Below are 19,252 nucleotides of genomic sequence, written 5' to 3'. Positions count from 1 at the left end.
CGCAGAAGCCACCACGATTTTCTGAAAGTTTCTCTGTAATTTCCAAATTTATTGGACAGGCCCGTTGTTTCGGGGGAAACTCTTTTTTTCCCTCGGACCGGCGGTTGCGTTTTGTCCGGTAAACGTGACAACGAGGCCGATGCGAGACAGGTAACGGAACCGAAACGTTCGCACTATCGTAAGGCAGACCGTATCCGAGAATCCAGTCTCTGATTTTGATTTTCTTTTTTTATTAATTTACCTAGTTTGAACTTGTCCGCTTGTGTACAGTAACTTTGCTTTTATTTAACCTTGTTTGCTTGTAGTGTTGTTGGTAAAGGGTTATCCAAACTTATTGAGTATTTTACCCTCTTCTCCCTTAATAGTTATTGCCGCTGCTGTTACTTTCACCCCCCACTACTGTGGATTTTAAAAAATTTGTTAGGATTTGTAGTGGTTATGCAGTTAACCACACACTAGCCACAAAAGTTGTTATAACTGCTAACAACTTTATTTATACACTTTAGCGTCGTTATGCAGTTAACGACTTTTTGTTATTTAAAGTGAAGTAGCTGTGGGGGTGTGCATTTTGGTGATCATCCAAAAGGTAAGACAGGGAGAAAGGGAGAGGAAAATAGCCCAATTGCTTTAAACTATACCGAGTACTTAACCCCCCTCAAACTCTATTACTTTGTAGAGTGTTTGGGTTGGTTTTGTTAAAACATTAACTAAAATTGCGCAACAGGGCAATTTTTCTCAAAAACTATAACGATCGGAGATTGCCGACTCTCGGCGCGATTTGGATGTATTTTTTCTTTCTGTTATTGTTTTGCTGCCTCCTCATTATTTACGCGACAACATCCCGTGTCCCCATCGATTTGCCTTACGATTGCGATCGTCACTAGTTTGGGTTTTGTGTGTTTTTTTTTTTAATTTGACGAAGGATTTTTGGGAGGCTTAGCAAGCGATAGTGTATTGTTTCTGGTGTTGTTGTTCAGTCCCAGGTTTGAAGGGGCACAGTTATCGTTTGCCGGGTTTCTCCAAGCATCTGTTGGCCTTCTATCTCATTTTACTTTATTTTTGGTCTAACAACGTATCTATCATGTTGCATGCTTTTTACTGTGTACATTATTCTCCTGTCCTGTTTTGATTTTTTAAACTGTTTTGTACATTTTTTATACGGCGACATGGCTAGTGTTTAGTCTTGGCGCTTTTGGGTGTGGGAATGGGAACCTTGATTATACTTTTATAGTCAAGGCTTAATGTTAAATTAAACCATTGAGACATACAGTTTTGTGTGTCTCTCCAGAGTGAAGGAGGTGTAAGGCAAAGTTTTATTGCTTTACCCGCCAAATTGACATGTTTTACTCTACAGAGGAAGTTTGTAATTGCAAGGTTTCTCATTATTGCTTCAGTCAATACTTTCACTTACAAATTGGTTGAATCCACTTTTTTCTGCCATTTTGTGTTTGAATGTGTTGTCCACTATACCAAACGAATTGATTGACTGTAGATTTGATCTTTAATCTCACGTCAATTAATTCCAACTACTGGCAATGCATTAATTAATGTTTTGCCCACTCCAAGCGTCGAAACAAGGTGTAAGTAAGTAAGTAAACTTGGTAAATTTTTTCCTGGCATTTTAGTGGCAAACCGCCTGTAAAGCAAATGTTGTTGAGTGTGGCAAGTGAGTAGAGGGCCAACCTCTCCCTTTTCTCACTTCTAGTTTGGATGTCGTCACTGACATACTTCAGTCTTACTTGACTATCTTCCACTTTACTTACCAGTGTGAGGATTTTCCCTTAAGACTGACCAAATTGGAAGGGAATCGAGGAGTTGCAAAAAAAGGGCATTTGAGCAACTTTTGCTCAAATCTCTCAAAGGGGTGTGTGTGTGTAAGTTTGACTGAACTTGTTCTTGCAGAGGGTTTGCCATATAAGTGTCAACGGTGTGGTAGGGGCTACTCAGTCTCCTACACGTTAGAACGTCACTTGCGATACGAATGTGGCGTCAATCGCCAGTTTTCTTGCCATATTTGCTTTAAATTATTTACAAGAAAAGACATTATGAGAGTTCACATCAAAAAGAAACATGGGTAATCAGGGGAAGGGTGGGGGGGTGGTTGGGACATTAGGGGACCTTACCTGCACCAATTTCTTTCCTTGCCCCCTTTGGGTGTCCTTAATCTCCTACTCGCCCATGTCCTTTTGTGCCTGGAAGCCTTGGACGTCACCGAACCTGGATACTGCTGCCAGCCAACCACAGGAGGGACTGTACAGGACCTGATAACAATAGAAAGTGAGTTGATTTTATTTTTAAAAACTTTTACAAAAATACTTTCCAGCTACTTCCTGGAAAGTCAAATTTAATACACGGTCACCTCTTGCGTGACCAAAATTGCTTGTACAGAGTTGGACAAATTAATTTACACAACTTGCAGTCACATTGTACGTGATAACTTAATTTGGGACACTCTGAGGTGGAAAAAGCAAAAAAAATCTAATTCGATATTTTCTCTGGTTGTTACAGAAAGAAACCGTAGCGTTGCCAGTTTTCCAGTACCTGCCGCAACTAATTCAATCTTGAGTTGTGACCATTATACCAAAGAAAATAGAATTTAATAATTCTGACTTTTTTGTCGTTTCTGTTCTTTCACCTCTATTGTAAGTAAGGGGCGCTGCGCTAGCAAAACGTACTAGTGTATTAGAGTTTGTAATCTAGTGCTGTGCAGGGCCCTTTAAACGTCAAAAGTTGAAAAAAGCGAGACCGTGTACTAAAAAAAACAAACAAAACTATAACAACTGGTGCCCAGTACAGCAGAATCCTTTTTCCAGGCGAGGATGGCTCGTGGTACCTAAGAAAAATTGAGCAGGAGATTGGGTATCCATGCCAAAATTGCGGCAAGGTCTACAAGCACCGAGGAAACATGCGCAGACACGTGCAGTACGAGTGCGGTAAACCGGCCATGTTTCATGCTCCTATTGCGAACGAAAGTTTCATCAGCAGAGCAATTTAAAGCGGCATTTCGAAAATAGCACAAGTGTGACGGCACCAATGTCACTTTTCAAAATTCACCCTCGCCGCTCCCTACCACTCTACCCAAGTTCAGCAAAAGCATCACGGTTTACCGCACCAACAAACCACCCTCGTCAGTTATTTCCTACTAATTATTTTTTTCTCTTGGGAGGAAAGGTATTTGCATACAGAGTCGGGCAGTAGCTAATGACTAAGTAGTTAAGCTACTAACTTTGCTACAATTTGAGTAATTTGTAGTTACTTTTTCAATTAAGCTACATTTGAAGTAACTTCAGTTACTGAAGTTTGAATTACAATACAATAAAGTAGCTTCAGCTACAAGATTTTTTTCATATTCAAATATACTTGTATCCAATAAAGTAAATAAAACAAAACTATTTAAAAGATACACAGGGTGACTAATGAAATAGTTATGAACCAATTACGCCACCCCTAGGTCACCCTGTATTATGGACACTTAATAATAATTTGTTACGAAAAACTAGCTTCATTACTTTCGTAGCTTAACTACATTGTTCAGAAAGAAACTATCCAAGTTGCAGCTTCAAATGTAGCTAACTACTTTAGTTCAGTAGCTTGCCCATCTCTAATTGCATAGATGTTAAATCGTAGATAATAGTTCAAACCAAAGAAGAGTGCCATTTCACCCAAAAAATCTCTAAAAACCAAAGACTTTTTTAGTTACCAATCGAGTCAAAAAAACTAAAAATACATCTCCAAAACTCAACAAGTAGCAATTAAGTACTAAGTAGTGTTAAGTCTTGTGTATATACACTGGTGTGTAAAAAAAACTAATATAATCCCCATATGTACGGTCTCTGCTTTTTCTCTCACGTGGGTGGCTGTCCTTCGTCATCTGGTTAATAGCAAACTAAATTGGGTCACTCGGGTACCGACAGTTGCACAGGTTCCACAAGGGTTTAGGAGTGAGTACCACCCGAACCCTTTGAGAACCGTGTCACTGTTCTGGTGACTGTCTTTAATATACCTGTGGTTGAGAGAGTTCCAACGTGTAATCAGGTGGATTTAAAACAGCATCTCAGGTGCCCAAGTTGGTCTTAAGGTCACTCTGTATATTTTCACAATGAAAAAATATGCAGGAAGACCAATACGCAAAACAAAAAAGTAGTTCAACGTGTAATACCTCTCAACTTTACAAGGATTTTTTATTTGTTTTTTTTTTTTTAAAGCAATTTTTGGTTGATTTTTAGCTTCAAATGAGACAAAGGAGCACCACGTAACCTTTTTTTTCAAAAACATAACGTAAAGATGCCGGAATTAGACAGTTCTCATTAGAATATGCCGCAAGCTAAAGGATATAACGACACCCTGTATATGCGTGTAAAACAATAAAAGGGAACTTGATAAAAAAAGTGCTAAAATTCTAACCTCCACTACGACGTCGCAAGAGTTGCGACTTGCTAACCGCAGTTAACGAAAGACTGATGCTTGTTTATGAAAATTTTCACGTCAATTAATGGTACTGTGCTGAATTACATACAGTTTTGGATGTGCTGACCGCAGTTGAAGACGAATTCATTAAAAATATTGGTAAAAACCGATTGCAGTTAATTTTGTAAATTACAATGTGGCTTCATCAAACAGTGCATATACAAGGTGATTCTGTTATTATTTTTTCTAAATACAGGGTGTTTAAATTGTATTTTCTTATAATGATTTAACATAGCTATACAGGGGTGTCTCACGATGAAAAATATTAATTAATAACGGCTTGCTTATTTTAAATGGAACACTTTGTATATTGTATTTTTAATGCTTTTATCAGTGTCCTAGATCACACTTTACAATCCAAAAATGTCTTTTTTAAACGTCAATATAGGTGAGGATACATAAAAAATATTTTAAATAAGTTAAAAAATACAATAATATACAGTGTGTTTAATTTAAAATAAGTCATGAAATCGTATTAGTTGGATTAGGCATACTGATTTGAATGTATCATCAAATTTTCAAAACTTTTCTGTCGTAGGACACTGTATTATTGACACGCCTAGTTAGTGCTAAATTTTACGGTTTTTTTGGTTTTTATGATTTTTTTTCCTTTTAAACGTTGGGCGTAAATACGGTCCTAAAAATTGTCCTAAAACACCCTGTACAGATAACCGATAGAACCATCCAGGGTGCGTTTAAACGAGGGATGGGAGTCATCAAGGTTGGGGGCCTATTCTTGAAAGCAGGGAACGGAATTATCAAGTCAAGTGTTGATAGAATGTGACAGAAGAAGCTGACAATGGCGGGTTCCTGTCATATTCTACTTTTTCTTCTCTTCTGAATTTTGTCAGGGTCAATTTCTGAAGCCAGGTCAGTTGCTATTAAAGGGGAATAGGAACAACTAGTTGGGTTTACATTCAGGCTACGCTTTTCTAAGAGGCGTGATATTCTGATGATGAAAGATGATTTTCAATTCATTAAGGTCATTTCTATAGAAATTATCCTAAGAATTAACTTATCCGGAGGTGGAAGTACTGGTCATTCATCTCCTGTAAAGCATTTCGTTTAGGGCCGGTACTTTCACCTCCGAATAAATTTATTTTTAGGATAATTTCTATAGAAATGACGGAATTGGCCAATAACATCATCTGATTTCACGGTTTCCATAGATATTATCCTTAGAATGACGTTATTCTGAACTGAAAGTACTGGGCCTTAGTCGGATAGTTCATTTTAGTGATTTGTTACAATTGTGACTGTTTTTGCTCCAGCACAATTAATTTAATTATAATTAGATTACTTAATTCACTAAATATTGGATTTATTAAAAGTCTCTTCAAAAGTGCAATTTTTCGATCACAACAGGTAGAATAACGGTATCTGCCAACTAAATTTACGTAGTAAAATTGTTAAGTATGGTCTGGTTTTGGGATGCCCTAAACTTCTCGGGTACGGATAGTAATAAAACGAAATTGCACGTAAAAATACAAAGGCAGACAGAAAAACTACCCCGGGCCCGTTCTGGCGGCGTCTGCAACCTAGTAAATAAGGGGTGGCGGAGCGACCGTTTTAATCGATTTTCTACCTGAACACAATAGAGCCAGGGCGGCAGTCTGGCGGGATTTTCACTCCCCCCTTATTTGGTACTTTGACCCATGGTACGACAAAACGGAGGGTAAATTTCCACGGCAGTCCTGTTCTTAGTAACGTCGTTGGGTGCTTCTTGTGCGTGTTTGTGTTGTGAATTGTATCCTTTTTTCTGTCTGTATTTTGAGTAGTTTGCGAAAATTTAACCGTAGATTCGAGTAGCTTGCAAGTAGCATTTAGTGGATACTGAGTCGGGCATTCAACACATGGACATGTTTCAGCCGGAGAATCTGACGTGTTGGCACGAGGCCAGGAGAATCTTTTAGGCCCGCACGCTCTCCTGCAAAACTACTACAAATTTCTTAAGGTGAAAATGGAGGAGGGCATGACAAGTTTACGTCCTAATCCGTACGTGAATTACCTCAACGAACGCAAGACTGAGAATGTAATGACGCCGGCGCAACGTTACGAATGTAAAGTCTGCCAAAAAAGCTACAAAAACAAACGCCATCTATATCGGCACGAAAAGAAGAATGCGTAGGGGTGGAGCCTAAATTCAAATGTGACATATGCTTCAATATGTTCAGAAGGAAGTATCACTTGTCCAGGCATTTGTTTAATAGACACGGAGTGGATGTCAAGCTTGTCAAAAACGAACTAGACATTCATCCCCCTGCTACCGTTTAACTTGTACAATTTAGTGTGTTCAACCAGTGCCTTTGCAAAAACAACTTAATTACCATTGTTGCCAAAATGTATTTAGTAGGAGTAGTCAATAAAAATATTTTTGATACCAATCGCAGCACTTTGACACTCCTCCAAAAATTGGGCCGCGCCCACCTTTCCAGCTAATCCGCCTCGTTGTTTATAGATAGCGAAGCCGAAGACGTTATCAGACGATTGTTATTGCAAAAAGGCCCAATCAAAACCAAATCGTATCAGTGTACCAGGTGTTTGAAACACTACAAACACAAACACATCCTGAAAAGACACTTGGAGTTCGAATGTGGTCAGGAACCTCGGTTTCAGTGTTCCATCTGTAACCATCGTAGCAAAACGAAAGTACGACATGACCTTGCATATACGCACCAAACACATGCAAGAATAGCTTTTGTTAATACAGTTGCCCCGCCCATATTAGGCGGAGCTGGGGCGTGATTTACTTAAAATCACGCCACAAAGTTTGATTGAGGGTTATATTATTAAATTTGACTGAATTTTTGTTTTTTTTTGGCAAAAAATGATTGTTTCATTTAACCAAATTGAATATTCTAGAAATTTTGCATGTTTCATTAATAAAATAATTGTTTTTTTATTATTTAAATTGTTTTTTTTAAAAAAGCTGTCAGATGACTTATTAGTTGATTTGATTAGTGAAATTGACTGTTTTTTTTTTTAATAAAATTACCAAACTTGACTACTTTATTAACCAAAATTAACATTTTAGAATTTTTATTGTTAAAAATGATATTTTGTTATGTCAGATTTGACAGTTTGATTAATAAATTTGACTGCTTGCATTGACAAAATGAAACTGATCAAATTTTGACTATTCTGTTACTTAAATGTGCTGATCAAAACGGTACAGCCAGGTACATCAATAAAACACCATTTTTAGTTTCTACACCGAAGAGACTGACTAGTCGGCACTTTCCGAGTACAGTTTCTCAGAAAAAGGTCCGAAGATGCGTTGTTTGTAGTCAACAAAGGAAAAGACGACAATCCAGGTACATGTGCACAGAGTGCAACGTCGGACTGTGTATAAGCCCTTGTTTTGGAGTGTACCACACTGTAGAGCTGTATTGAGATTCGTGTTTACTGTAAGTATTTACCTTTAAGTACTAATAAAGCTGTACAGGGTACTGTTTAATCGAGTTTAAATGCAGAAATTGTGTATTTTCTTGGTCAAATCCAAATTTTGCTGAAATTCACGTTTTACTTGGTGAAATATTGATATTGAACATTATACTGACCAAACTATCTTAAACACAATTTAAATATTTTAAAACGAAACGTCGGTTTTATTTGCTAAAATTTTACTGACCAAAAGCTGGAATTATCAAGGTTTCAGTCAAATTTTTTGGTGAAACTTATTTAGAATATTATTTGTAATTTTTACCAATTAATTTTAGGTATTAAATCCCATTGAAATATGATAATTTAGTAACAAAACCAACAGATGTGAAGCTTAAATTTCATATTTCAAGTTGAAATTGTCGGTTTCATTCGTGAAATTGATTGAACTACTCATCTAAGTGACGAAATTTACTATTTTACTGGTAAAAACGATGAAATTGGTAGAAAATAACACTACGTAACCAAATTTGGGTAATGTTTGGTCCCATTGACAAAACGTGGAAACTGACCATTGAAAGCTCAGAAAATTGTGAGAAAATTGAGTGAGCAGACATTTCCGGTGTTTTTGTCAATGTGAGGTTCAAGGAACCTCAAAAGAAGCCAAATCACGAGTTTGGTTGGAATACCTAACCCATAATTGACTTAAATTAGGCCATTTTAAGCCAATTTTTACCCATTTGAAGGATTTTTTAGAATTTTTTTTAGGGACAAAGGAAGCTCCACATTAAATACAAAGGAATTGTTCGACACCAATGGGTTTGTCCAAAATATCAAAAATTTTGCTGAAAACATGGATTTTGACCGATTTTGGAATTTTTGCTATAATAAAGTTGCTTATTTTCAATAATTATTAGTTGACATCAAAAACAGGTGAAATAAGAAATAAAAATATTGCCAATTGTCTATTTTTTGACTTGAATCAAAAATTTGCAATTTTCTTGCAAATTTTACGTTTGCTGAGTAAAATGGGCAACATTACCATTTGTTATAACCAAAATCGTATGTGCATCTTTTTAGCTGAATTTAAGCCCAATGGTGTTGGGCAATTTTTTCTATTTACCATGGATTTTGTCCAGGCCCAGTCAAACAGTAAAAGTATTAAGTTATCTTAAAAAATACTCGAAAAAAACGATTACAACAGGTAAAAATTGGTCTAAAATTAGGACTGATTTAAGTAGATTATGGGTTAGGCAACCAAACAAACATTTTGAGTTGGCTTCTTCTTCCACACCGAAAATTTCTCATTCTCTCCGAAGAATTTTGGGCAAAAACTTAAAATGTGCCATTTTCCTATTTACCCTAGCTCCCAATGGCCGCTTCCCACTATTTGGAACCCAAGGCACCCTTTTAATCGATGGGACCAAACATCACCCAAGTTGAAATTAGAAAAGTACTGAATTTAACAATTTTTGCTTAAAAAACTTTGTTAATTAAATTATTTAGGTAATTAAATACTGAAATTTAGTCGTTTTAGTGTCTACAATCTTCAAAGTGCTACTGACTACTCAAAGATCGATATTTTTGGTGAAACTCCTTGAATTGGAAGGAGGAGGGGCGTGTACTGAACAAGGCCACGCCCACTTGGGGTTGGGTTTGATTAAGTCCACGCCCATTAAACACTGTATGCCTGTAATAACTAACTGTTTATTGTAGAAAATGGGACACATAGATAACAATTGACTAACACATTTAATTGGTCGAGTACTAACCTAATCTAACCTAAATGTGTGGTACGAAAAGTTTGGAATGAAAGTTGGGTGGTTTGCAGGAGAAAAGCGGTATCCCTGCTCAAATTGCCACAGGTCCTACACTCTAAAAAGGAATTTGAGGAGCCACCAAAAGGAAGAGTGTGGTGTGCCTCCTTCGTTTTACTGTTTGGTGTGTAATAGAGGATTTAAGAAGAAGCACCACCTGAACCGACACGTTTTGACTCACATGCCCAAAGATTCTAACCAGTCTTTTCCTCAAATTACTGAAGTATTTGGAGGTAGAGACTGCTTGTAACTATTAAAACGAATAATCAAACTAAAAATAGTGTTTTACTGTTCTGTTTAGCTTCTATAGTGCATCCGAAAGCTTTTTTTTAGTTGCGCGTGCATTTTTTGGCTTTTCATTTTTTTTTCTAGATCTAGCGAGAGTTTTTAGTAGATTTGCGGGTCCCCTTTGGTATTGTACGCCATCTGTGTTACAGGCATCGTGTTCTACGCCTCGGACTTCGAGGAGTACGGCACCCTTAAAGTCTTCAATCACGATCGGGTGCGTTACGGTTGTAGACGATGCAAAAAAACGTACCAGCAAAAAAAAACCTTGGGGCGCCATCTACGTTTCGATTGCGGCCAAAAACCCGCCTTCGTCTGTCAGATGTGCTCCAAGGCTTTCAAGCACGGTTACATACTGTTGAAGCACATGCGCAACACCCACGACATCTACATTCAGAAGTTGAGGCAGCGCCACGTTGTCTCGCCGGTGTTGCCAAAGAACGCCGAAATTCAGGTGGTCAAAACCGACAAGCGGAACGTGAGCTTCAAAATTGTCGAGTGCGCCACCGGGACGGAGTCGAAAAGCTCCGCCCCCGTCGAAACGGTCAAGAAGGAGGAGCCTGAGGGTGGGGACGCGGCCACGCCTCCCGTTCGCGTTCTTAACTTCGAACACGGTATATTTGGCAATGTCGACACAGAGTTACGATATTTCTGAGTACTTTGCATTCCAATTAATTTATTCCAAAGCATTTTTAACAGGTTAAGGTATTTATTCTAGCTTAGTCATGTACGGGGTGGCCCCAAAGAAAAAGTAGCGGTTGTACTTTTAAAGTCACTTTTGGAGACACCCTGTAGCGGGTGTCACTTTAATGCCGTCAAATATCTCTTAAACCGCATTTTGACAATATCCAAATAGTTCCTAATTCGTAAATTACAACAAAAGTGAGAATAGTTTGTGATCTGACGTTTTTCTTCTGTCACATCAAATTTAGCAGATTTAAGCGAATTTCTGGTGTAACTTATTTGGTTTTGTCGCGTAAGTGTCCTCTAGCGGTTAAAAAAAAAACAAATGACGGCCGTAAAGTGTGACACCCTGTATATATATTCTAGCCAGTTACCACACGTTAATACATTACCCGAATCTAGTCATTTGAACAGGATGTGAGTAAGTTTAAGTTTTTTTTTTTGAGGAATCTCGTAGAGGTACAAAGGGACCCAGTCCCCTCCCCCACTACCGCCCTTAAGGGTGTTAGTTAGCGCGTAAGTTGTTCTTTAAATACTCTTAATATTTAAGTCACTTAAAGCTTTTTCTAGCAAATCGTTTCTAAAGTTAGCATTTAAATGTCTGTATTTGCGTAAAGAATAAAAAATGTTGTGACATTTGGGAGGTTTCACTCTACGACCACCCCCCCTTAAGAAAACCGCTCTGACACCCATTCACTTTATGTTTTCAGCCAAAAAGTACTACTGTTTTTGCGGACGTTCTTACGGCACTAAAACCACATTGAACCGCCACAAAAAGTACGAGTGCGGTAAACCGCCCGAATTTCAATGTAACTTTTGCGAAGCAAGGATGAAACACCGATTTGACATTTTGAAACATATGCGAAAAGTGCATGGATTCTGGGCGGTCGTCTAACAGACCACGCCCACTTACACAAAACTATACTCATTTTTGTCAGCAAAATAAAAGACGCTTTTTTTGTACAAATTGTAGTTTTACTCGATCACTGTTAATTTGATAACACAAGATGCTCCTCCCACCTTCAGTCTAAATAGTGGGCGGAGCTATGTCCTGATTGGCTTCAGAGTGACACTCCCACTGCTAAACTGTAAATTTGTTAGTGAAACATTTTTTGGGAGTGGCTACTTAACGTCACTCCCAGTTTAGTGTAATTTTTATTTAGTTGTTTCTTCGACCAAACTAACCTAAGAAGTGTTTAACTTAATCTGAGAAAATGCTGCGTTAAGTTTGCTACACAAAGGGAGTATCCTATTTGAGACCACCGCAATATCGAGTTGTAGAGGGGCGGAGTTTCAAGTTACACCAAGTAAGAGTTATAACATGAATCTTGGAAGGTTGGAAAAATTGGCTAAAACTGGGAGAAAAACTTACACTTTCATGGACAAAGCAAAACTGGATGTTGCCTTTGTGTTAATGGCACTACACAAACAAGTTGTGGGCGTGTCTTACTTGGTCACGCCTACTAAATGGGGGCTGTCTTGAGTATCTTTGTGATAAGTGAATGTATCCTTGTAACAGTATTAATTAGTTGTATAGCAACAAAGAGTAGCGGTAGGCGTGTTTTACTTGGCCACGCCTACTAAGAAGAGTAATAAAAACCATTTTTTCAATATATTGTGTGTCATTTAATGTTCCTTTTTGTGTTTGCCGCTTAGTTGCTTGTTAATTTGACGTTTCGATTGCATTTTTTTGTTGTAGCCTTCGTTCGAGTTTTTTTGCGTGTTTTTTTTTTTTGGTTTGTGCATTTTGAGTGTGACGTAGGTATTCCGCCGCTTTCCCGCCCAGTTTCAAATCGCATTTTTAACTTAAAACGCGACACGATGTTGTAGTACGCGCCAAGGTGAGGGTGTCCCTGAGCAAGTCGCCCATCACCACGGTGTTCGCCTGTCCCAAGTGTGCGAAAATTTACCATCACAAGAAAACGCTGAGCCGCCATATTCGACAGGAATGCGGCATAGAGCCGGAACTTAAGTGCCCTCATTGTCCTTACAGGGCCCGAAGGGCTTACGTTCTCAACAACCACATTAAAGGGCACCAATATTTGTACAATTCCACTTGGGTCAAACAGGAAAAATCCACGGATAAAGTCTACGTGGAGGATAGCAGTAATAGTTTCAACAGTACTTATTAGAGGGACTTGTTATATTTTATTCACTCTAGTATAGTTAATCTGAAAGACTTAACCTGAAATCTGACTAGTCATTCTTGCCCAGTAACTTATTTATTTATTTATTTTAATTTATTTGTTTTTCTCTTTTTTATGTAGTGTTTTAGCCTATAAGGTCTCTCTCTCTTTTAAAGTGAAGCTTACCAGGGACGTCCCAAATTTTTTGGGTAAAAAAAAATTTGGGACACCCTTTATATCTAGAATATTATTTTGTTAATGTATATCACATAATATGTGTACACTAAAGATCTACTTAGAGACAAAAAACCACGTGTTGTTAAGGCTAGAGTTAAGGCAAAAAAAAAGTGTAAATAGGTGTGCTTTTTCAATTATTCAAATAAAGAACAACCCAGAAATTACTAGTTTTTAATTTTTACCACGCCCCTTGCTAAAACACGCCCTAAACTGACTCCCCCAAATTGTAGACCAAATCGATGTGCTATTCACCGACTTGGAAAACGACGCGGTGGCCGGTTGGACCATTCAAGTGATTTACCCGGACGAGACCAATCAGGACTTGGAGGAGGAGGCGCCTGTCGAAGAAGCCACGCCCACCAAACAGCCGGACCAATCGTACGCGTTTCGCTGTTCCAACTGTCTGAAAACGTACAACGCAAAGCGGAATTTGCAACGACACATGCGTACCGAGTGTGGAAAGGAACCACAGTTTGGTTGCACGTTTTGTGGGTATCGCAACTATCGCCGGAACGAACTTGTCAAACACGTCAAGAAACGTCACAGAATCGAAATGTTTAAAAGTCAAGACCCGGACTAGAGTTTCAGGGATTTTACTAAAAATATATTGATATTCAGTTGTTTTGTGTGGTTATTATGGTGACAGTTTTGTGCTAAAATTGTCAGAATTTACGAATATACTTAACGTCATATGTTTGCTTGTAGGTTGCTTCAACAATTGCTGAAGCAACATTTCCTTCTTTCTCCTTTACTTTGTGGTATTTTCATCCTTATTACACACATAACCTTCAACTATTTTTTTGCTTTTAGGTTATTATGGTGGCCACAACGACGTAACCTTCACTAGACGTCGTTACCCTTACGCCCAGCCCACTGACTACCAACGTAGGGCTTCTCCACCACCTCCAGTGGTCAAACGCCCTTCCATACTGAAACAGAGACGAGTCTCTGCCCCTCAAACCGTTGACCGAGCAAGCCAAGAGAGGCAAATGAAGACGGAACCTCCGAAACGCTCTTCCGGCTTGTTGACCGACAGTTTGTCTTGTATTTTCAGTCGTAGAAACGAACCACCCAAGAAGGTTGCTTATGAGGAGACCCAAGAGGTGACAGAACCTTTGGCAGACTGTCCAGAACCTCCCAGAATCTCCCAAGCCACTCCAGATATCCGAATGGAGGACTGGTTTGCTACCAAGCAGCGTATCCTAGGCAACGTGCAACCACCTGTAACAATACCAGTAGTGGAGGAGGCCAAGTGTCCCAGTCACACAGAGGTCGATCCTCACGGTTTCGACATTGAACCACCCTCAATTCTAACCTCCAACAAAAACGTCTCTCCTTACGTACCTTCGCACAGTCGCGAAAGAGACGAGTACGAAAAGTACAAATCTGAAAAACTGAAAAATGACACTCTGGCCCTACTCCACAAACGCCTCCAAACTGTCCAGGAAAATGACCCGCCCGAAGAAGAGGAGGTGGACTTGGAGAAGTACCACGTGGAACGCGAACAGTACCATCAGGGGTACAACTACTACCAAAACTATCCTCCCGAGTACTCGGAACCACCACCGCCAGAACCGGAACAATCAGCCCCTGAAGCGCCCGTAATAACTGGACAAGACACAGAACCACAATACTACCAACGAGAGTACGTCAAGTACGACAAAACCAACACGTTCAAGGAACCGGAACCGGTGTTGGGAGCGCAAAACATGTGCCACAAATGCTCTTTCCAGACCACCAATCCGAAAAAACTACGCGAACATTTAAAGTTTGTTCACGGCGAAACTGGCGCTGGGGAACTGTTCTCCCGCCGGGAACCACCCGAGGAACTCTTCACTCGCCGGAAGGTACCCGAGTTTAAACGCAGAAACACGACAGCAGGTCCCCAGGTGGTGAAGGTCATTTCCAGTGATGTGGTGGTACCGGCTAAGACTGTGGCGACCCAGGAGATGGGAGAGAGCGGTGTCATGGCCGCTTTGGAGTACTTTGAAACCAACAAGGACCAGCCCAAGAGGGTGAGGCCGTACCGGAGGAACCCAGACCAAATGGATAAGGAATGGGTTTAAAGGAGTTTTTGTACATTTAGGTGCTAATGTTAGGTTATAATGTGGTAGATCTGCAGTGTGTTCCATCATGTTGTCCAAATGGCGGTCCTTAACGTAGAACACACTGTAGTAATTTAGATATTAGAAGCTGTAAATGTAGCTGATTAAAAGTCTTTTTAAGGGTTGTAAAAGACATTTTCATCCCCCCCCTGTAAGGGAGAGTGAATTTTGAACAATCTTTCTGTAACCATGGTAATGTTTTAGGATCAAAAGGTAGAAACACCCGCAAACGCACTGGTGTGTTCGTATGTCCTCAGTGTGCGCGCACTTACAACCGCAACGACTCACTGCAGCGCCACCAACGATACGAATGCGGAAACTTACGACAGTTCCCCTGTCACTTTTGCTCGTGGATGAGCAAGCGCAGATCTCATCTATACGACCACATCCGCAACAACCATTCCAAATTAGCCGAAGGCTTCTTCAGGGACTTGGGCCTGAACAAACTGGCCGACAAATTACAATAAACTCCCTTTCCACACGACTTTCGTTTTCTTCCTTAAAACCTCACGTCATTTAGTTCAGTCAAACGGGAGGGGGTGTACAGTATAGTTTCACTTGGGTGACAATGGAAAGTAACCTTGAAAAATTTTAGCGCAAGACTTAAGAGTAGCCCGTCCTTGGGATCAGTGGCCCTCCAACTTAATGTTGCCCATGATGTTGATGCGGGAAAACCTGAAGAAGAGCATTTTTCAGAGCGTGGGCAGTTTAGATTTAACAAGCAAAACCCCCAGGTACCACTCACTAATTCAGTCACTCCCACTAGTGAATTTAGTACTTTCAGGCAACCGATTCCGCAACAAGAAAACGGTTCCGGGGGATTTGTGTGCGGCGACTGCGGTCGCACCTACAAACTGAAAAGCTCCCTCAGGAACCACCAGAAATGGGAGTGCGGCAAAGAACCGCAATTTCAATGTCCCTACTGTGTTTACAAAGCCAAACAGAAGATGCACATGGCTAGGCATATGGAGAGAATGCACCGGGACGTGGATTACTCAAATTTGATCAAGGGAGAACCAAAAACACCTCCTCTGGAGGGTACCAAGGACTATACAGTCAAGGACGCCGAATTGAAGGCGGACGAGGAAAATTCCTCATGATCGACCATATTTTTTGGTTGTTAAGTGCCTTTATGTGTATACGGTACAGTGAATGGTAGAACAACAGCAGAATTTCTGGAATGACCGTTGAAAATGACATATGACGTTTAGAGGAGATGTGGCAACGTTTTAACGTTTTTTGTCAGTCAAATTTCCGGAATTTTAAAGCGGCATACTTGATTTGATTAAACTCCTTTACCGTTTTCAAGATCTCCACACTTACATACAGTGTGTCCCAATTTAGAGAGTTTTGACAGGCAATTTTTGATGTCGTATTTCGATATCTTGTCAGTTTGCGGCGCCAGATGGCGTTTTTCAAATTTCGCCCATTTTGATAACTTCTTTGTCTATTATTAAAAAGTGAAACAAAAACATTTTTAAGGCACTTTTTTAATGTGATTCCAATGGCGTGCTTGCTTTTTTGCTAATTTCTTCCGTTTCCTAAAAAATGTATCTAACTTTATTATTTTATGACTACAATGCAAGTATGTCTATAGTTAATCTTAAAAATAACTGAGATATTATCCCCTTTTGTATTTGTTCAAGTTGGCTTTGACTCAGGTTTTGACGTCAGCTGTCAAAAATGACGTTTATTTATTTCTTGTTTTTCACTTGAATGCTTAAAATTACTTTATTTATTTATTTTCTACCGTTATTTTAAAAATTAGTACTTCAGTCGTTAGTTACTTAAATGTATCTAAATGGAAAAAATACCTGAAAAGTAATTTGTTATTTGGCCTATATCTGTTACTCTGTTATCTTCATATATTTCAGTTATTTGCACTTCGATATTTTTATAAACAAGTAAGTTGTGAAGAGTTTTCAAAATGGGCAAAAGCGCTCTCTAGCGCCGCAAACTGACAAGATATCGAAATACAGTTTTTGCCATTAATGTTTTGAAAAAATTGATCTTTAGACATATTTTAAATCTAATGGGGTTTTCCTGTCAAAACACACTAAATCAGGACACCCTGTACAAATTTGTTGCACCCTGTTTGGTCAAATCAAAACACAGTTTTAGTGTTTCCAGTCTGTGATTGGTCAAAACTATCACTCACTCTGACTGCGTTTACGTCGAGCAAATTGAATCCGCTTATTCAATCCGATCAAACCTCGATAGAAACAACGCTAAATATTAACAGGATTGAAACGCTGAATCTGATTAAAACGTCACTTTTTAAAATCTGACATTTGACAACTGACATTAACAAAGACAAGCGAATAAACCAAAACAACACCAATTTTTTGTTTTTCTTCTTTAGAAACGACTCATTTTAAATTTTAAAACGCTCAATTTATTCGTTTTGATTTGCTGTAGGGAAAACTGACAGCTGACTGCTGACATTTCTGCTGTGGTTCTACGTACCGTTCACTCTGTATATACAAAACAAGTTTACTCAATAAAAAACATTATGCCAACTTTAGGAAAAAATCCATATTTTTTGATACTTTATATACAATTTTTTACATAGTGAACCTACCGAAGATGTGATATTCAATATATTATATACATTTATGTTAGAGCCTTTAGTGCGGTCAAAGTTGGTGCTAGAGAGATTGATTTTTTTTTTTTTTTTTGACCATCCATTACGTATATAGCCGAGTTACCCGTGGCCTTATCTGTTAATTTCCTATTTTTTTTTTTAAGGTTAAGTTGTAAGTAAATATCCGGTAAAACGCTTTTGTGCGGTAGTTGTATACCGCCGCTTTGCCTTTCCTGCCCCCTTACCCCGCCAATGCTCAATTTTTTTTAGTTAGGTTAGGTTTGCAACAGAAAGTTGCATAGTTGCATGGGCTTGTCAGTGCAGTCCCAAAAACCACTAAAAACTGTCAAGTTTTTGAAGCAACGTAATTTGGCAAAACCATAATGTCAAAATACGTCATTGTGACGTCAAAAACGCTCAGTCCTCATTTGCAGTGTTGCCAAACATTTTCCAATTTCCTTCTGGTAAGCTAGTAATTTAAACAACAAAACTTGGGACAACCAGTATCTATGCAATTTTCTTGGCTTTTGTGTTAAAACGCGCTTCGTATAGTTAAGTTAAAAGCAAAAGGTGTAGGGTTGCTACTACCCCTTTCCCCCCCCCACCCGCCCGCTCCTACCTCACCCCCTCAAACTACAATAATACTCCAATTTTGTGATTTTTGTTTTTCTACCATGTCAAATTAGTGAGGTCTTGATATAGTTCCTGATAATATGAAATCAATACATAGTTACTATTTTAGTATATAATTATATATTTACATGGATGTATACAACCCCTCACTGGATTTGGGGGCGAAAACACTTCCATGTTTACGTTTAAGGAAAATTTAAGAAACGCGCTTTTAGTTGTTGACGAGTGTAATTCCATTTATTGTTCGGTTAGGGTAGTTTTTTTTTAATAATAAAATTGTTTGCTTATTAGGGGATGTTTTCTGTTTTCATCCTTTTTTCAAGCTCTATAACATAACCTAATTTTTTGGGGTTTTAGGTCGAAACAAATGCACCAAATGCGACCAGGAGAAAACTAGACAGTTCCACTGTCCTTTTTGCGAAAAAAGCTACTATCATCGCCAAAACCTGGACAGACACAAACGATACTACTGCAAAAGTATGGTTAGGGACCCCCCGGGACCATTCTAACCTCAAAATCCTTTCGCTTACGCTGTTTTGGGGGGCTTACGCTAACAGTTGTGTGTGTGTGTGCCTTTTTTATGGTTTTTAAGGTTAAGTTGTGACGTGATTTTAGGGCGCAAACGCAATTGGTGCGCCAAGTGCGGCAAAGCGTACGTGCACGCCAACAGTCTGTGGCGTCATCAAAAGTACGAGTGCCACAAGGAAAAATCGTTTTTCTGCGATTTTTGTCCTGCCGCTTTTTACCAAAAAACCCATCTGCAACGTCACGTGATCGGGCGCCATTTTTAACGACCACACTGTTGTCAATAAACAATCACAGTCATAGTACAGTAGTTTTATTCAAATTTTTTGTTATAACGAGCAGGACAATATTGACGGGCGTTATAGTAACGTCCGTTTATTTAAAAATTCAACTACTTTTTAATACTTA

The 19,252-nt window shown here is 39.0% G+C and overlaps 1 protein-coding gene and 1 long non-coding RNA gene across 2 annotated transcripts in view; one reads left to right on the top strand and one right to left on the bottom strand.

Moving 5' to 3' along the window:
- LOC145732098 (uncharacterized) overlaps nucleotides 1-19,252 on the top strand; it is a 34,412-nt gene that overhangs the window by 3,557 nt on the left and 11,603 nt on the right.
- Nucleotides 12,790-13,431, bottom strand: LOC145732203 (uncharacterized). Its single transcript, XR_014178968.1, has 2 exons — nucleotides 12,989-13,431; nucleotides 12,790-12,941 (listed from the first exon to the last, which is right to left on the bottom strand). It is a non-coding gene; the product is annotated as an uncharacterized LOC145732203 (long non-coding RNA).

This window comes from Ips typographus, linkage group LG7 (assembly GCF_016097725.1).
Source record: "Ips typographus isolate SLU linkage group LG7, UJ_Ityp_2.0, whole genome shotgun sequence".
NCBI lineage: Eukaryota > Metazoa > Arthropoda > Insecta > Coleoptera > Curculionidae > Ips > Ips typographus.
Note: the sequence above shows the minus strand (reverse complement) of the source record. Positions and strands in the feature narration are given on the sequence as shown.